General features: G+C 42.7%; 1 protein-coding gene and 1 pseudogene across 1 annotated transcript in view; one reads left to right on the top strand and one right to left on the bottom strand.

Annotated features, from left to right (window-relative positions):
* HCRTR2 (hypocretin receptor 2) overlaps window positions 1-20,006 on the bottom strand; it is a 292,533-nt gene that overhangs the window by 88,970 nt on the left and 183,557 nt on the right. The gene's annotated exons all lie outside the window — the stretch shown is intronic.
* LOC134912201 (5S ribosomal RNA) lies at window positions 5,417-5,535 on the top strand (annotated as a pseudogene).

The raw sequence follows: 20,006 nt of genomic DNA, 5'->3' as shown, positions 1-20,006 counted from the left end.
GTGGCCCGCAATTCTTCGGGCCACCGACAGCATCTCTTGCACGCCCCTGTCGCCAAGGCCTGAGTTATCCGCTTTGCAGCAGGATGACTGCTGTGATATTTCATCTTCTTCGCAAAGGACTGTTGGACGGTCAATTGCTTACTGGAAGTAGTACAAGTGATCTTCCGACTTTCCCTCTGGGATGACGATCGACTCCCAGCAGCAACAACAGCAGCGCCAGCAGCAGTAGGCGTTACACTCATGGATGCATCGGAGGAATCCCAGGCAGGAGAGGACTCGTCAAACTTGACAGTGACATGGCCTGCAGTACTGTTGGTTTTCCTGTCTAAGGAGGAAATTGACACTGAGGGAGTTGGTGGTTTGGTTTGCAGGAGCTTGGTTACAAAAGGAAGGGATTTAGTTGTCAGTGGACTGCTTCCGCTGTCACCCAAAGTTTTTGAACTTGTCAATGACTTCTGATGAATGCGCTCCAGGTGACGTATAAGGGAGGATGTTCCGAGGTGGTTAACGTCCTTACCCCTACTTATTACAGCTTGACAAAGGCAACACATGGCTTGACAAATGTCCGCATTTCTGTTAAAATAATTCCACACCGACGAGGTGATTTTTTTTGTAATTTGACCAGGCATGTCAATGGCCATATTCGTCCCATGGACAACAGGTGTCTCCCTGGGTGCCTGACTTAAACAAACCACCTCACCATCAGAATCCTCCTTGTCAATTTCCTCCTCAGCGCTAGCAACACCCATATCCTCATCCTGCTGTACTTCAACAGTGACATCTTCAATTTGACTATAAGGAACTGGACTGCGGGTGCTCCTTCCAGCACTTGTAGGGGGTGTGCAAATGGTGGAAGGTGCCACCTCTTCCCGTCCAGTGTTGGGAAGGTCAGGCATCGCAACCGACACAATTGGACTCTCCTTGGGGATTTGTGATTTAGAAGAACGCACAGTTCTTTGCTGTGCTTTTGCCAGCTTAAGTCTTATAATTTTTCTAGCGAGAGGATGAGTGCTTCCATCCTCATGTGAAGCTGAACCACTAGCCATGAACATAGGACAGGGCCTCAGCCGTTCCTTGCCACTCCGTGTCGTAAATGGCATATTGGGAAGTTTACGCTTCTCATCAGACGCTTTTAATTTTGATTTTTGGGTCATTTTACTGAACTTTTGTTTTTTGGATTTTACTTGCTCTCTACTATGACATTGGGCATCGGCCGTGGCAGAAGACGTTAATGGCATTTCATCGTCTCGGCCATGACTAGTGGCAGCAGCTTCAGCACGAGGTGGAAGTGGATCTTGATCTTTCCCTATTTTACCCTCCACATTTTTGTTCTCCATTTTTTAATGTGCGGAATTATATGCCAGTAATATATCAATAGCAATGGCCTACTGTACCGTACTGCTATATATTATATATTGGTGGTCAGTAAAATTCTGCACTGTCCTCCTACTATATATACTGCGCACAACTAAAATGCACCCACAGGTATGGATGGATAGTATACTTGACGACACAGTGATAGGTAGAGCAGTGGCCTACAGTACCGTACTGCTATATATTATATACTGGTGGTCAGCAAAATTCTGCACTGTCCTCCTACGATATATACTGCACACAACTAAAATGCACCCACAGGTATGGATGGATAGTATACTTGACGACACAGTGATAGGTAGAGCAGTGGCCTACAGTACCGTACTGCTATATATTATATACTGGTGGTCAGCAAAATTCTGCACTGTCCTCCTACGATATATACTGCACACAACTAAAATGCACCACAGGTATGGATGGATAGTATACTTGACGACACAGAGGTAGGTAGAGCAGTGGCCTACTCTACTATACTGCTATATATTATATACTGGTGGTCAGCAAAATTCTGCACTGTCCTCCTACTATATATACTGCGCACAACTAAAATGCACAACAGGTATGGATGGATAGCATACTTGATGACACAGAGGTAGGTAGAGCAGTGGCCTACTGTACCGTACTGCTATATACTATATACTGGTGGTCAGCAAAATTCTGCACTGTCCTCCTACTATATATACTGCGTACAACTAAAATGCACCACAGGTATGGATGGATAGTATACTTGATGACACAGAGGTAGGTAGAGCAGTGGCCTACTGTACCGTACTGCTATATATTATATACTGGTGGTCAGCAAAATTCTGCACTGTCCTCCTACTATATATACTGCGCACAACTAAAATGCACCACAGATATGGATGGATAGTATATTTGACGACACAGAGGTAGGTAGAGCAGTGAACTACTGTACCGTACTGCTATATATTACATACTGGTGGTCAGCAAAATTCTGCACTGTCCTCCTACTATATATACTGCGCACAACTAAAATGCACCACAGGTATGGATGGATAGTATACTTGACGACACAGAGGTAGGTAGAGCAGTGGACTACTGTACCGTACTGCTATATAATACTGGTGGTCACTGGTCATCAAAATTCTGCACTGTCCTCCTATACTACAGTGCAGCACAGATATGGAGCATTTTTCAGGCAGAGAACGTAGATATTTTAAGCACACTGAGCACAGATATTTGCAAGCACACTGAGCACAGATATTTGTAAGCACACTGAGCACAGATATTTGCAGCACACTGAACACAGAAACTGAGAGAACGCTGCACGTCCTCTCCCTATCATCTTCAATGCATGAGTGAAAATGGCGGCGACGTGCGACTCTTTATATAGAATACGAATCTCGTGAGAATCCGACAGCGGGATGATGACGTTCGAGCGCGCTCGGGTTAACCGAGCAAGGCGGGAGGATCCGAGTCTGCCTCGGAACCGTGTAAAATGGGTGAAGTTCGGGGGGGAGGGTGTTCGGATTCCGAGGAACCGAACCCGCTCATCACTATTTGATACTATGTTACTATGTTATGTTACTATGTTAATGTGTAAAAAAAGGGGACTCTGCCTGACTACTGTGTAAAAAGGTGACTCTGCCTGCTTAATGTGTAAAAAAGGTGACTGCTGTTGTAATGTGTAAAAAAGGGTGACTCTGCCTGCCTAATGTGTAACAAAGGGGGATTCTGCCTGCTTAGTGTGTAAAACGGTGACTCTGCCTGCTTAATATATAAAAAGGGGGGCTCTCCTGTTGTAATGTGTAAAAAAGGGGGATTCTGCTGTTGTAATGTGTGTAAAAAAAGGGTACTCTGCCTGCTTAATGTGTAAAAAGGTGACTCTGCCTGCTTAATGTGTAAAAAGGGGGACTCTGCTGTTGTAATCTGTAAAAAAAGGGGGACTCTGCCTGCCTAATGTGTAAAAAAGGGTGACTCTGCCTGCTTAATGTGTAAAAAAGGGGTCCTCTACTGCCATAGGGGAACATTTACTAAGCAGTGATAAGAGCGGAGAAGTGAGCCAGTGGAGAAATTTCCCCATCAACCAATCAACAGCTCTGTATGATTTTATAGTATGCAAATTATAGATGTTACTTCAGTGCTGATTGGTTGCCATGGGCAACTTCTCCACTGGCTCACTTCTCCGCTCTTATCACTGCTTAGTAAATGTACCCCATAATGTGCAAAAGAGAGCTCTGGGGCCGCTCCCCTTCCCCATGGAGCCACGTCCCTATATTTTTGCCGCGTACCTATGCCGCACACTGGCCCTGTTTTATATATGGGTGGGGGGACGACGATGCTGTTTCTTGCACACATCGCTAAAATGTCTAGTTATGACACTGGCACAACATTCCAATATTCAACAAGTAGTTCCTGCTGTCAGAAAAAAATATATATTAAAAAAGTGATAAACATATGTGGTAATGTTGTTTGCTAGAAAATGCAGTTTTCACTAATGTCAAATCATTTAAATATAAATGTACAAATAGCAGTTTTATATATCACACGGTTGTAATTCCTGCTTTCTGAAAGAGTTGCAAAGGTGATCAGCTTATGCAATAATGTTGTTGGCTGGAACAAGTAGTTTTCACAAATACCAAATCACAGCAAAGAAATGCAGAAATATGTGGATATAAATATACAAACAGCGGTTTATATTTCTCACAATTGTAGCACTGTGTCCGGTGATATGTTGCTGTTGTTTTTAAACATAATGCTTATTGCTGGCAGAGAAGGTCTCAAAGGGTACTCTCCTATTTAGGGATGTCTAAATAGGACAGTAATAGCAGTAGTGAAATTAAATAAACAGTAGTTGGGAACACACGAATAGTAATGTGTTCATTATTTGTGTAGTAACTAAGCATAAGAATGTCAATATGTGATGAGACAGAACATTGATGTTCAGAGTGATTATAGTGAGAGCAAGGTCATAGTGATACAGGATCTGGGAGTAGGAAGTGGTGTGATGATGGTATGTGTGGAGGTAAGTGTTGTGCTATTCTGATGGGGAATAGTTGATTGAGGGGGGATTGTTGAGAAGTGATTCCGGAACTCAGCGCAACTGTGATAGGCAATCATGGCTACATGCCTCCCCCTTACCTTAACCTTAAATACTGCAGCCTTTCCAAGTGTCCACACACAGTGAAAAAGCCATCTCCTTGTGAAACGGCTGTTTGTGAACCGCGGAGCTGAACTGTGAACAGTTCATCCCACACACCATTTCCTCCTGGTATTGTATATGCCCATTGGGGCTCTCAAATGATCTTACATTTTGCTGTTGGAGTCTGATTTAGATTATATGTCTGAACTTCTGAACTATTGAAACAGAAAATGTTTGTTTTTCCATTGCTAATATATACCCTTTGAGACCTTCTCTGCCAGCAATAAGCATTATATTTAAAAACGACAGCAACATATTACCGGACACAGTGCTACAACTGTGGGAAATGTAAACCGCTGTTTGTATATTTATATCCACATATTTATGCATTTATTTCCTGTGATTTGGTATTTGTGAAAACTACTTGTTCCAGCCAACAATATTATTGCATATGCTTATCACCTTTGCATCTCTTTCAGAAAGCAGGAATTACAACTGTGTGATATATAAAACTGCTATTTGTACATTTATATCCATATATTTATGCACTTCCTTGCAGTGATTTGACATGAGTGAAAACTGCATGTTCCAGCCAACAACATTACCTCATATGTTTATCACTTTTTTAATATATATTTTTTTTAACAGCAGGAAGATATAGAGAATCTTTACTCTATATCTCAATAGGCTAAGTTAGCCTACCTCTCTCATCCACTGTCCACTATAATTTGTTAAATGACAGTGGACAGCAGAAGGCGGGGCCCTTACCCTATTCTTAAATGCACTGTTCTTATTTTGGTAATCTCTCATCCAATTGCCAGTAAATTACTCTCTGCAATACTACAGTAACAGAGAACCTGTGCAAAATTATTGGACAGAAGTACTCTAATTCTTTGGTATTTGTCATCAACCACACTTTCTCATTTGTTCAAATTGGTTACTTACTGCCACATTTCACTGGTCACGCCTGATCTCATGTGATCTTGGAAGCTAAGCAGTGAGAAGCCTGATCAGTACCTAAATGGGAGACCACTAGGGAATATCTGGTGCAGTAAACACAACTCCCTACCTAAGACAAAAAGCAGAAGTGCTGGAGCAACCTTTGACATTACCACTTTCCTATTATCCAATCTCGTTATCTGCAGAATCTATTACCTTAGATCACAACCTATTTGATCTGACTTAAGACCTGTATACAGCTATCTAATCTATACCAGGAGACCATATAAACAGAAAGCACTAGATATTGGACGGTATCCCTTCAGATGTTCGCCAATGTTAAGGTCGACACTCATTAGGTTGACCACTATTGGTCGACATGGACAAATGGTTGACACATGAAAATGGTCGACACGTGAAAAGGCCGACACAACATTTTTTTTACAAAAACTTGGATTTTTAACTTTTTCATACTTTACCATTCACGTGGACTATGATTGGGAATAGTAACCTGTGCTGAGTGCAGCGGCAGTGGAGCGAGTCACCTTGCCCACAGCATACATGATTAAAGGTTGTTTTAACAATTTTCATTATCTCAAGTGTGCCCCAACATAGAGTCTTTCTTTTCTTCTTCGCTTATACCAATATATACTAGAGATGAGCGGGTTCGGTTCCTCGGGATCCGAACCCCCCTGAACTTCACCCATTTTACACGGTTCCGAGGCAGCCTCGGATCTTCCCGCCTTGCTCGGTTAACCAGAACGTGCCCGAACGTCATCATCCCGCTGTCGGATTCTCGCAGAGATTCATATTCTATATAAGGAGCCGCGCGTCGCCGCCATTTTCACTCATGCTTTGGAGATTGAACGGAGAGGACGTGGCAGCGTTCTCTCCCTGAAAAACTCCATAATCTGTGCTCAGGGTGCTGAAAATATCTGTGCTCAGTGTGCTGCAAATATCTGTGCTCAGTGTGCTGAAAATATCTACGTTCTCTGCCTGAAAACGCTCCATATCTGTGCTCAGTGTCCTGCAAATATCTGATCAGTGTGCTGCATTGTGGGGACTGGGGACCACCAGTATAATATACACTTTTCTATAGCTTCTATACCGCTTGTCAGTACACATGGGTCACAGTTACACCGCTCTGTACTGATATACAGTAATATTATATATACTTTTCTATAGCTTCTATACTGCTTGTCAGGACACATGGGTCACAGTTACACCGCTCTGTACTGATATACAGTAATATTATATATACTTTTCTATAGCTTCTATACTGCTTGTCAGGACACATGGGTCACAGTTACACAGCTCTGTACTGATATATACAATAATATATATACTTTTCTATAGCTTCTATACTGCTTGCCAGGACACATGTGTCCCAGTTACACCGCTCTGTACTGATATACAGGAATATTATATATACTTTTCTATAGCTCCTATACTACTTGTCAGGACACACATGTGTCACAGTTACACCGCTCTGTACTACTACTGATATACAGTAATATATATATACTTTTCTATAGCTTCTATACTGCTTGTCAGGACACACATGTGTCACAGTTACACCGCTCTGTACTACTACTGATATACAGTAATATATATATACTTTTCTATAGCTTCTATACTGCTTGTCAGGACACACATGTGTCACAGTTACACCGCTCTGTACTACTACTGATATACAGTAATATACATACTTTTCTATAGCTTCTATACTGCTTGTCAGGACACACATGTGTCACAGTTACACCGCTCTGTACTACTACTGATATACAGTAATATATATATACTTTTCTATAGCTTCTATACTGCTTGTCAGGACACACGTGTCACAGTTACACCGCTCTGTACTACTACTGATATACAGTAATATACATACTTTTCTATAGCTTCTATACTGCTTGTCAGGACACACATGTGTCCCAGTTACACCGCTCTGTACTGATATACAGTAATATTATATATACTTTTCTATAGCTTCTATACTGCTTGTCAGGACACACATGTGTCACAGTTACACCGCTCTGTACTGATATACAGTAATATATATATACTTTTCTATAGCTTCTATACTGCTTGTCAGGACACACATGGGTCACAGTTACACCGCTCTGTACTGATATACAGTAATATATATACTTTTCTATAGCTTCTATACTGCTTGTCCGGACACACATGTGTCACAGTTACACCGCTCTGTACTACTACTGATATACAGTAATATATATACTTTTCTATAGCTTCTATACTGCTTGTCAGGACACATGGGTCACAGTTACACCGCTCTGTCTGTACTGATATATATAATAATATATATACTTTTCTTATTTTCTATAGCTTCTATACTGCTTGTCAGGACACATGGGTCACAGTTACACCGCTCTGTATGTACTGATATATACAATAATATATATACTTTTCTATAGCTTCTAGTATTACAGTGCAGCATTTTGGTGACTAACAGTATATAGTTGTACAGTAGGCCATTGCTGTATCTTGCAGCTCTGTGTCACTGCAAGTATCCATCCATTCCATTTTCTTCCAGTGATTTGGACCAATAATACCATTGATTAGAACGAATAATTCCAGTGATTTTGTCATTTTCTTCCAGTGATTTGGACCAATAATACCATTGATTAGAACGAATAATTCCAGTGATTTTGTCATTTTCTTCCAGTGATTTGGACCAATAATACCATTGATTAGAACGAATAATTCCAGTGATTTTGTCATTTTCTTCCAGTGATTTGGACCAATAATACCATTGATTAGAACGAATAATTCCAGTGATTTTGTCATTTTCTTCCAGTGATTTGGACCAATAATACCATTGATTAGAATGAATAATTCCAGTAATTTTGTCATTTTCTTCCAGTGATTTTGACCAATAATACCATTGATTAGAACGAATAATTCCAGTAATTTTGTCATTTTCTTCCAGTGATTTGGACCAATAATACCATTGATTATAATTAATAATTCCTGTGATATTAAGGTGTTTGTGTTGCTTAGCTTAGCCATCCAGCGACCACAGTGCACCTCTTTTTCTCTTTTCTTTGCATCATGTGCTGTTTGGGGAGGGTTTTTTTAAGTGCCATCCTGTCTGACACTGCCGTGCCACTCCTAGATGGGCCAGGTGTTTGTGCCGCCCTCTTGGGTCGCTTTGCTTAGTCATCCAGCGACCTCGGTGCAAATTTTAGGACTAAAAGTAGTATTGTGAGGTGTGAGGTGTTCAGAATAGACTGGAAATGAGTGGAAATTGTGGTTATTGAGGTTAATAATACTATAGGATCAAAATTACCACCAAATTCTATGATTTAAGCTGTTTTTGAGGGTTTTTTGAAAAAAAAACACCCGAATCCAAAACACACCCGAATCCGACAAAAAAATTTCTGGGAGGTTTTGCCAAAACGCGTCCGAATCCAAAACACGGCCGCAGAACCGAATCCAAAACCAAAACACAAAACTCGAAAAATGTCCGGTGCACATCTCTAATATATACCACTGACTCTGGGAGCACCACCAACTTAAGATATTTTTGATACACGACTCAGGGATCTTTCACATACTTATACATTGTTGGTATTTCAAGGGCCTTATAGAACAAAGCCCTTTGGCTATATTACAAAAGTCCAGTGCGGTACCAAACAAGCTTTTCCCCAGTGTACCAAGTTTATAAAATTACCGAGCTACCCCCTAACTTCTTTAGGCTCAGGGCCTTCTTTACAGTATTGTAAGTCCTGGGCAAAACAATGGGGTGGGGGGGAGCAAATGACCTGCGACCCAGCCTGCCCCTGCTCAACTGCCCCTAGAATTGTGGGGCCTTGGGTAGGTGCCCAGTATGCCCATATGTTAAGATGTCCCTTCTAGGCTGTCTATGTAACACTTATCTACTTGTATTATATTCCAACTATACTGTACCTCTGTCTGTCATTATCCAGTCTCATAATTAAAATGTTTGCTCCCAATTGTAAAGTACTACAATATATGCTGATGTTCTATAAACATGTGATTGATACTGTATACACAATGCTGAAAAATGATGATGCACTAAAATGTGCGCTGAAAGCAGACTACAAATTAAACAGACAGAATCAAGTTACTGTATTTTCATACTGAATCATGCCTTATAATATACAAAAAGATAAAGAGAACATAACATTTAATACATTTAAACAATAATTTTATTAGACGTAGTAACAGCATACATCTAATTATAAACATTTTAAGAAGGCAATATATTTACAAAACAGGGAAACTTCAAGGGCCTTATAGAACAAAGCCCTTTGGCTATATTACAAAAGTCCAGTGCGGTACCAAACAAGCTTTTCCCCAGTGTACCAAGTTTATAAAATTACCGAGCTACCCCCTAACTTCTTTAGGCTCAGGGCCTTCTTTACAGTATTGTAAGTCCTGGGCAAAACAATGGGGTGGGGGGGAGCAAATGACCTGCGACCCAGCCTGCCCCTGCTCAACTGCCCCTAGAATTGTGGGGCCTTGGGTAGGTGCCCAGTATGCCCATATGTTAAGATGTCCCTTCTAGGCTGTCTATGTAACACTTATCTACTTGTATTACATTCCAACTATACTGTACCTCTGTCTGTCATTATCCAGTCTCATCATTAAAATGTTTGCTCCCAATTGTAAAGTACTACAATATATGCTGATGTTCTATAAACATGTGATTGATACTGTATACACAATGCTGAAAAATGATGATGCACTAAAATGTGCGCTGAAAGCAGACTACAAATTAAACAGACAGAATCAAGTTACTGTATTTTCATACTGAATCATGCCTTATAATATACAAAAAGATAAAGAGAACATAACATTTAATACATTTAAACAATAATTTTATTAGACGTAGTAACAGCATACATCTAATTATAAACATTTTAAGAAGGCAATATATTTACAAAACAGGGAAAACTATTATCAAAATTATTAATATAACAATAGGGGTCCATCTGTTCTCCTAAGCAGAGAACAAGCTCATGTTACAGATCTTGGGACTGGAGTTTTAAAATCCATCCACAAATATACAATATGAGAAAGCTGTATTAGCATAATTGTGAGTCATTCCCCCCACCCACCTATTTCTGTATGAGTGTAGACATACTTAATTTAAGACAACTCCTGTTAAATATATGTATGTATATATATATATATATATATATATATGTGTGTGTATATATATATGTGTGTGTGTGTGTGTGTGTGTGTGTGTGTGTGTGTGTGTGTGTGTGTGTGTTATATATAATAAGGGAATGCATATATGTCATATACATATATAATGTATATTTTTAATCTATAATGCAACATACATTTTGCATGACTCTTATAATAAAGCTCAGAATAATGTAGCAAAGTCTATTTGTTGGAAATTGCTGGGCTTGTAACAGTAGGACTAAGTTTCAGAATAAGCACCCTTGAATCATCGGGTTGGGATCGGGTGACCGACAGTCAGGATCCCAGCGGTCAGCATAGTGACGCTGGGATCCCAGCCACCAGATTGCCGGCGGGGGTGAGCGCAACAAAGCCCCATGTGGGCTTGCTGTGCTCGCCGTGCAGTGGCCACGGTGGCTCGCTGCGCTCGCCACAGGTTCTATTCCCACTCTGTGGGTGTCATGGACACCCACGAGTGGGAATAGTCCCTGTTAGTTGGCATGCCGACTGTCGGGATTTCCAGTGTTCGGGATTCTGGCGTCGGTATACTGACCGGCGGGATACCGACCGCCGGTAACATGATTACATCTGGAATCATCAGAGAAAATAAATATGATGGGTTTTACCTACATTGTGCATGGTAATCAGTATATACAAAACATCTTATGAACAAATGCTTACACACGTAATGCCCCCTGTAGCAGTGACGCTTACACATGTAATGCCCCCTGTAGCAGTGACGCTTACACACACAATGCCCCCTGTAGAAGTAACACCCCCTGTACTAGTGACCCTTACACCCATAACGCCCCCTGTAGCAGTGATGCTTACACACTTAACGCCCCTGCAGCAGTGTCGCTTACATGCATAACGCCCCCTGTAGCAGTGACCCTTACACATGTAATGCCCACCATAGCAGTGGCACTTACACGTAACGCCCACCATAGCAGTGACACTTACACATGTAATGCCCCCTGTAGCAGTGACGCTTGCACACATAATGCCCCCTGTAGCATTGTCACTTACATGCATAACGCCCCCTGTAGCAGTGACCCTTACACATGTAATGCCCATCATAGCAGTGACACTTACACGTAACGCCCACCATAGCAGTGACGCTTACATGTAACGCCAACCGTAGCAGTGATGCTTACACACATTATGCCGCACAGTCACACACACACACACACACACACACACACAGATATACACACACACGCACCCTATACACACACACACCACGTACGTACACACACACACACACACACACACACACACACACACACACACACTTACCTAAAGAAGTCTGGAAGGCCAGAGATGCATACCCTCCAACTGTACCTTTTTGGCAGGTACAGTACCTTATTTTTATGGTCTGTACTGGTCAAAAAGGGCTTTGTACCTATTTTTTACTCTCCAAATTTACATTGAAAGTATAGGAAAGGGGGCATGGTCATGCCCGCTTTTCCCGTGGCCACGCCCCCATTGCTAATTTGTGTACCAGTGTTTATGTGTAAAATGTTGGAGGGTATGGAGATGTAGCAGCTCACCCTTCTGTGTAGCAGGCTGCAGCCTGGTCCGGGTTACATCTGGAATCATCAGAGAAAATAAATATGATGGGTTTTACCTACATTGTGCATGGTAATCAGTATATACAAAACATCTTATGAGCAAATGCTTACACACGTAATGCCCCCTGTAGCAGTGACGCTTACACATGTAATGCCCCCTGTAGCAGTGACGCTTACACACACAATGCCCCCTGTAGAAGTAACACCCCCTGTACTAGTGACCCTTACACCCATAACGCCCCCTGTAGCAGTGATGCTTACACACTTAACGCCCCTAAAGCAGTGTCGCTTACATGCATAACGCCCCCTGTAGCAGTGACCCTTACACATGTAATGCCCACCATAGCAGTGGCACTTACACGTAACGCCCACCATAGCAGTGACACTTACACATGTAATGCCCCCTGTAGCAGTGACGCTTGCACACATAATGCCCCCTGAAGCAGTGTCACTTACATGCATAACGCCCCCTGTAGCAGTGACCCTTACACATGTAATGCCCATCATAGCAGTGACACTTACACGTAACGCCCACCATAGCAGTGACGCTTACATGTAACGCCAATCGTAGCAGTGATGCTTACACACATTATGCCGCACAGTCACACACACACACACACACACACACACACACACACACACACACATATATACACACACACACGCACCCTATACACACACACACACACACACACCACGTATACACACACACACACACACTTACCTAAAGAAGTCTGGAAGGCCAGAGATGCATACCCTCCAACTGTACCTTTTTGGCAGGTACAGTACCTTATTTTTATGGTCTGTACTGGTCAAAAAGGGCTTTGTACCTATTTTTTACTCTCCAAATTTACATTGAAAGTATAGGAAAGGGGGCATGGTCATGCCCGCTTTTCCCGTGGCCACGCCCCCATTGCTAATTTGTGTAAAATGTTGGAGGGTATGGAGATGTAGCAGCTCACCCTTCTGTGTAGCAGGCTGCAGCCTGGTCAGGGTGTAGTACTGGTGACCGGCGGTCTCCTGACCGCCGGTCACCTTACAGACGCCGGGATCCCGGCAGCATACCGGATCCCGGCGGGGAGGGGCGAGTGCAGCAAGCCCCTTGCGGGCTCGCTGTGCTCGACACGCTGTGGGCTCGGTGGCGACCTGCGGTCGCCACGGGTTCTATTCCCACTCTATGGGTGTCGTGGACACCCACGAGTGGAAATAGTCCCTGTTGGTCGGCATGCCGACCATCAGGATAGTGAGCCGTCGGGCTCACGGAGGAGGTCATGTGACTGTCGGTCAGCTGACCGGCGGTCACATGAATACCACCCGCCTGGTCCTATGTAGCTCTGCCCCTTATTCCCATGTAGCTCCACCCCTTGTGGGTCCCGCATGGCGCACGCTGCACAAAGGAGAGGAGGAGAGGAGGTTTCATGCTGCCGTCACCGCTGCCTGTCAGAGTGTGACAGCGTGCTACAGCAAGCAGGGACAGCAGCTCAGCACAGGGATGTAGAGCAGGAAGAGCGCCTTCCAGCCTGGCTCCTCCCTGCTTTGTATCCCTTTGCTGAGCTGCTAGCACCGGGCCTGATCAAGACTACCCTTAATATATCTTTAATGAACCCTCAAGAAAGTTAGCAAAATAGATACATAATCCCTTATTAATACTTTACTCATTGTCCCACCTTCCAGCACTGATACAATTATTTTGTCAATGCTATTAACCACTTAACTGACGATTTATTTAGCCAAAAACCGCTCCGAAATTGTCTGGGTTTTTTTTTAGTGAATTAGGTGAAGAACATGAATTTAACCCTATCCCAAATGATTTTAGTTTAAAAAAAAGAAACAAAAATATTTTTTAATTCCCCCCCCCAAAAAAAATATATTTTTCAAACATTGAAAAATCGATCGGGAACATCACAACCATCGGGAACATCGTGACCATCGTGGCTTTCATTTTGAATGCCGGGACAGCCTCCAGGTATACAGTGGGGGTCTGGAGGTGGCTTGGGAGGGTTAATACAGTGCCGTAACTAGGTGTGTGCGAAGAAGGGCATTGCACACAGCGCAGTTAGGCTGTGGGCGCACCCTCCGCACACACTGATTGCTCCTCACCAGCTGCGCCGCTGCCCGCTGTAGTGTAGTGTAATATTAGTAGCGCTGTGCCCGGCACCTTCCCTGCCGGAGGCAGCGCTGCTAATATACATTACACTACAGCGGGCAGCGGGCAGCGGTGCAGCGCTGCGCTGCCTGTGTAGACTCAGTCTCTCCCCACGATCAGTCCCCCTCTGACAGTCCGCCCCCCTCCTCCTGCTCTTCTCAGCACTGCACAGTTATATACACTTCCGGGAACGTCTATGAGATAACTCATCTCATAGACGGCTGCTGCTGCCTTCGGTTCTCTCACGAGTGAAGTCTCTCTTCTCCCTCCCCTTGTCCCTCGTGCAGACAATGCTTACCAGGCATGACATGTAGGTGCTGCACATACATTAATCTAATGTGTTTGTGTATATATATCTATATATATTACACAACAAAGGTACCGGCTCTCCCATCAACAATCTCCAATAATGCGCCGGGTGCCCGTGCGATATAAAGTAATACACTCTTCCACGAAGGCACAGCACTCCAGACGACTTATTTAAGAATGACAAACGGCAATTGTTCAGCAACGTTTCAATGTATTACACATTGTCCTCAGGCTTACAATCAATACAAAACATACTTACATAAATAGAGACCTCACCAGGTGTGCAACGCCGTTGATCCGGAAACGGGACAATAACCCGCCCAGCGGCGTGTCCGTCAGTGATGACGTCATCCATGTGCTCCCCAATCACCATAACAACCAAATAAACTACTACTGGATACATCAAGCTCTGTAATGCATAAAGCGTAAAACATCACATATCAAAAAAGCTAATTAATAGAAGCACGTACATATACTGACGATGTACTCAACATTTGACAAAATGCTGACCCACCAATTAAACGATATCTTAATGAACACACTATCTAAAGTAACTCAAGCTCAAGTATTCATTTAAACCCCTGGGTGACACAGTGTCCAAACGTTGGATCCACTGTGCCTCCCTCTGTAACAATTTCAATCCCCGGTTGCCACCTCTCAATGAAGGTAAAATATGATCAATCATTCTGTAACGGACTGACGTCAATGAATGTCGAGCCGTACAGAAATGACGTGCGACCGGTTGGTCACTTTTACCTGTATTGATCGCTGCTTTAATAGCCGACCTGTGGGCTGCCATACGCTCTTTAAAAGTTCTCTCTGTCTTTCCAATGTATGACAGCCCACAGGGGCAAATGAGTTGGTATACCACAAAGCGAGACCCACACGTAAGCCGGTGTTGAATTTGGTACGTTTTCCCTGTATGGGGGTGTTGGAATTTGTCTCCTGCTATCAAAAACTGACATGTAGTGCATGTACATTTATAGCATCCTTTTCTCATGCCATAGAACACTGATTGCGGTATAGGATCAAAGATGTCTGTTCTGACTAGTATATCACGTAAATTTCTAGTTCTTTTATAACAGGGCATAATTCTAGTGTTAGCCAACTTTAAATCAGTATCCGATTGTATAAGCTCCCAGTGTTTTTTAATTGAGCCTTTGATGGAATTACTGGCTGAATTAAATTCCTGCACCCAAGGTATGCAGGCACTTTGTGACCGATCTTTATGTGACTGTAAAAGTTTTTGTCTATCTAGAGCCAAAGCCTTGCTTTTGGCTTTTTCTAATAACGCGGGGTGATAACCCCGTTCCAAAAATTTTTGTGATATACTATCAATCTGTTTTGCTGCCAACAGGGGGTCTGATGTAATACGTTTGGCCCTCAAAAATTGGGAATAAGGAAGGCCCCGCTTAAGAGGTAAAGGATAGCAGCTTTTAAAATGTAACAGGTTGTTCCTGTCTGTGGGTTTAGAAAAAAGTGATGTAGTAATTCTCCCCTCAGTAATGGTTAACTGCACATCTAGGAATTGAATAGTATCAGCAGCAATCGAATACGTGAGCTTGATGGGATGTTCCCTACTATTATGTGCATCAATGATGGAGATTAGGGATTCTCGGGTACCCTGCCAGATAACTAACAAGTCATCTATATATCTGCAAAAGAAAATGATGTCCTGTGATATCTCCCTACTAGCAAAAAACAATTCTTCCTCCACTTCGAACATATATATGTTTGAGTACGATGGGGCCACACTGGACCCCATCGCACACCCCTGACGCTGCAAATAAAATTTGCCGTCATATAAAAAATAATTTTTACTGAGTGTCATCTCCAATAATCTCAAACATAACGAAATATCTGGTCCCTCATAGTCCCTTTGATTTTTTAGGAACTTATCCACTGCTGCCAGGCCTCCCTCATGGGGGATGGACGTGTAGAGACTCTGCACATCAATTGTGCAGAGTAATGTGTTGGCCGGCAGTGTGGGTAAGCTCTCAACATGTCTCAATAGTGTGCTCGTATCCAGTAGATATCTAGGCATGCGCTGTATATACGGCTGAAATATCTCATCTAAAAAGATGGCTACGGGCTGAAATAATGAGCCTCTCGCGGATATAATTGGTCGACCAGGAGGTTTGACCAGGCTTTTATGAACCTTAGGTGTCGTGTACAGAATGGGGACCAATGGATGAGATGGAATCAGCGCATGTCGGACATCTACTGGAATGAGATTGGATTGTACTGCTACATCTAAACAATCTGTCAGATCTCTAGAAAATTGGACAGTTGGGTCACTTGCTAGTTGACAGTACGTACAACTATCACTTAGCTGTGACTCAATCTCCTCTTTGTAATCTTGAGTTACTTTAGATAGTGTGTTCATTAAGATATCGTTTAATTGGTGGGTCAGCATTTTGTCAAATGTTGAGTACATCGTCATTATATGTACGTGCTTCTATTAATTAGCTTTTTTTATATGTGATGTTTTACGCTTTATGCATTACAGAGCTTGATGTATCCAGTAGTAGTTTATTTGGTTGTTATGGTGATTGGGGAGCACATGGATGACGTCATCAACTGACGGACATGCCGCTGGGCGGGTTATTGTCCCGTTTCCGGATCAACGGCGTTGCACACCTGGTGAGGTCTCTATTTATGTAAGTATGTTTTGTATTGATTGTAAGCCTGAGGACAATGTGTAATACATTGAAACGTTGCTGAACAATTGCCGTTTGTCATTTTTAAATAAGTCGTCTGGAGTGCTGTGCCTTCGTGGAAGAGTGTATTACTTTATATAGCACGGGCACCCGGCGCATTACTGGAGATTGTTGATGGGAGAGCCGGTACCTTTGTTGTGTCTATTCCAGCCGCACCGGTGGCAGTGGTGTGGCTATTAATACAAGGCTCCCCAACTAGTTATTGGAAGTCCGCATCCAGGCATCCATGGCTCAGCAAACAGTTTAAATTGCTGAATTTTAAATTATTGCACAAGTTGCACTTTTTTTGAATGTTTTGCACTATATAGTAAGGATTATTTATTGCCATTCAGCTATAATATCCTACTTTGCACTGGCACTTTAAGTATCCAGTACGTTTTTTCTGGTCCGGATTGCACTTCAGGATGACAGCACCCACTGTCATGGATGAAAATACCAGCGGCTTCATGCCCAGGGTTAGTCCATTGGGTATAATACACATGTACTCTGAGTCCGAAGCAGAGGGGATACTTTATGACGCTGTATTACAGGACCAGGCGGAAGCAAGTTCCTTGGACAATGTTTTCCGCAGATTGTTAAAATACAAACGGAAGGAGATTGACTTTTGTTACCATTGCTTATCCCTTAGCGAGTATTACAGGTCCAAAAAAATACCCCGTGGACTCAGAATAAGAAATGCGCCTACGATAGGCTGACATGACCCGTCTTTTTGTAGAAAGTGGGTGGGCATCATGAACCGATGCTCCATGGACCTTATGTTGCTAATAATTGAGCAAAGTACAAAAGAAATGAATTAAATGAAAGAAAAAATTGCTGAGATTGAAGCTGCACATAAATCTGCTATGGAGGCTGATGAGGAGACAAAATGGTATGAGAAATTAAACAACCAATTGCAGACCTACAAGAGAGAGTTGATTAAATTTAAAGCAGAGAAAAAAAGCAAGGTGGAGCAAGATTATGAAAATAACAATGTGTATCGGTGGAATGATAGTCAGCCCCAATATGGCCAAAAAAGACAATTTTTCCGTCGCCGTCAAGGCAATAGACGTAATCCGGAATCATCTACTGAATACAATTCAACAGCGAGTGAATCTGACACATATGCTGCATCTTCACAGATGAATGCCCCTTTAGGGGCAACCACCAGGGCCAAAGAACGAGGCGACCAAGATGGAGAGCATGTATGCGGCGGGGCCAACAATGGAAAAGGCAGAGGCCGAGGCAGAGCCACCAAACCACCCAAGGGGAAGAAAGTTCCATAATCAACCTCTCGGACTATACATTTAATGAGGTAGAACTTCAGGTTCTATCAAAAGGACTGTCATTCGTCCCATTATCCAAGCCACAGCAGTTACAATGGAAAATTGAACAGTATAATCTGAACAGAACACTTAAATTGAAAGAGTTTTTTGCTAAACAGCCACCTAAAGTCACTCCCATTTCAGTTCCAGCTACTATGGAAGTGCGAGATAAATTGAAAAAGATGTTGCCGAAATCAACGTTTGATCCACAATCGAACAACGCCTCTATACGCACATTCATGCGGTTGATAGAGCAAGACTGTGATCAGTTAGTGGAGAATCCACCTAGTGTGAGAGACAATCTTACTAAAGGCCAGCGAGAGGCCCTAACACAATTGGCTGCGAATAGAGACTTAATATTTCGACCCGCTGATAAAGGGGGTGCCTTGGTTGTGCAAAATCTTAAAGATTACAAAGAGGAGATTGAGTCACAGCTAAGTGATAGTTGTACGTACTGTCAACTAGCAAGTGACCCAACTGTCCAATTTTCTAGAGATCTGACAGATTGTTTAGATGTAGCAGTACAATCCAATCTCATTCCAGTAGATGTCCGACATGCGCTGATTCCATCTCATCCATTGGTCCCCATTCTGTACACGACACCTAAGGTTCATAAAAGCCTGGTCAAACCTCCTGGTCGACCAATTATATCCGCGAGAGGCTCATTATTTCAGCCCGTAGCCATCTTTTTAGATGAGATATTTCAGCCGTATATACAGCGCATGCCTAGATATCTACTGGATACGAGCACACTATTGAGACATGTTGAGAGCTTACCCACACTGCCGGCCAACACATTACTCTGCACAATTGATGTGCAGAGTCTCTACACATCCATCCCCCATGAGGGAGGCCTGGCAGCAGTGGATAAGTTCCTAAAAAATCAAAGGGACTATGAGGGACCAGATATTTCGTTATGTTTGAGATTATTGGAGATGACACTCAGTAAAATTTATTTTTTATATGACGGCAAATTTTATTTGCAGTGTCAGGGGTGTGCGATGGGGTCCAGTGTGGCCCCATCGTACTCAAACATATATATGTTCGAAGTGGAGGAAGAATTGTTTTTTGCTAGTAGGGAGATATCACAGGACATCATTTTCTTTTGCAGATATATAGATGACTTGTTAGTTATCTGGCAGGGTACCCGAGAATCCCTAATCTCCATCATTGATGCACATAATAGTAGGGAACATCCCATCAAGCTCACGTATTCGATTGCTGCTGATACTATTCAATTCCTAGATGTGCAGTTAACCATTACTGAGGGGAGAATTACTACATCACTTTTTTCTAAACCCACAGACAGGAACAACCTGTTACATTTTAAAAGCTGCCATCCTTTACCTCTTAAGCGGGGCC

Source organism: Pseudophryne corroboree, chromosome 4 (genome assembly GCF_028390025.1).
Source record: "Pseudophryne corroboree isolate aPseCor3 chromosome 4, aPseCor3.hap2, whole genome shotgun sequence".
NCBI classification, from domain to species: Eukaryota; Metazoa; Chordata; class Amphibia; order Anura; family Myobatrachidae; genus Pseudophryne; species Pseudophryne corroboree.
The sequence above is the reverse complement of the archived record's forward strand: the minus strand, read 5'-3'. Positions and strand labels throughout refer to the sequence as shown.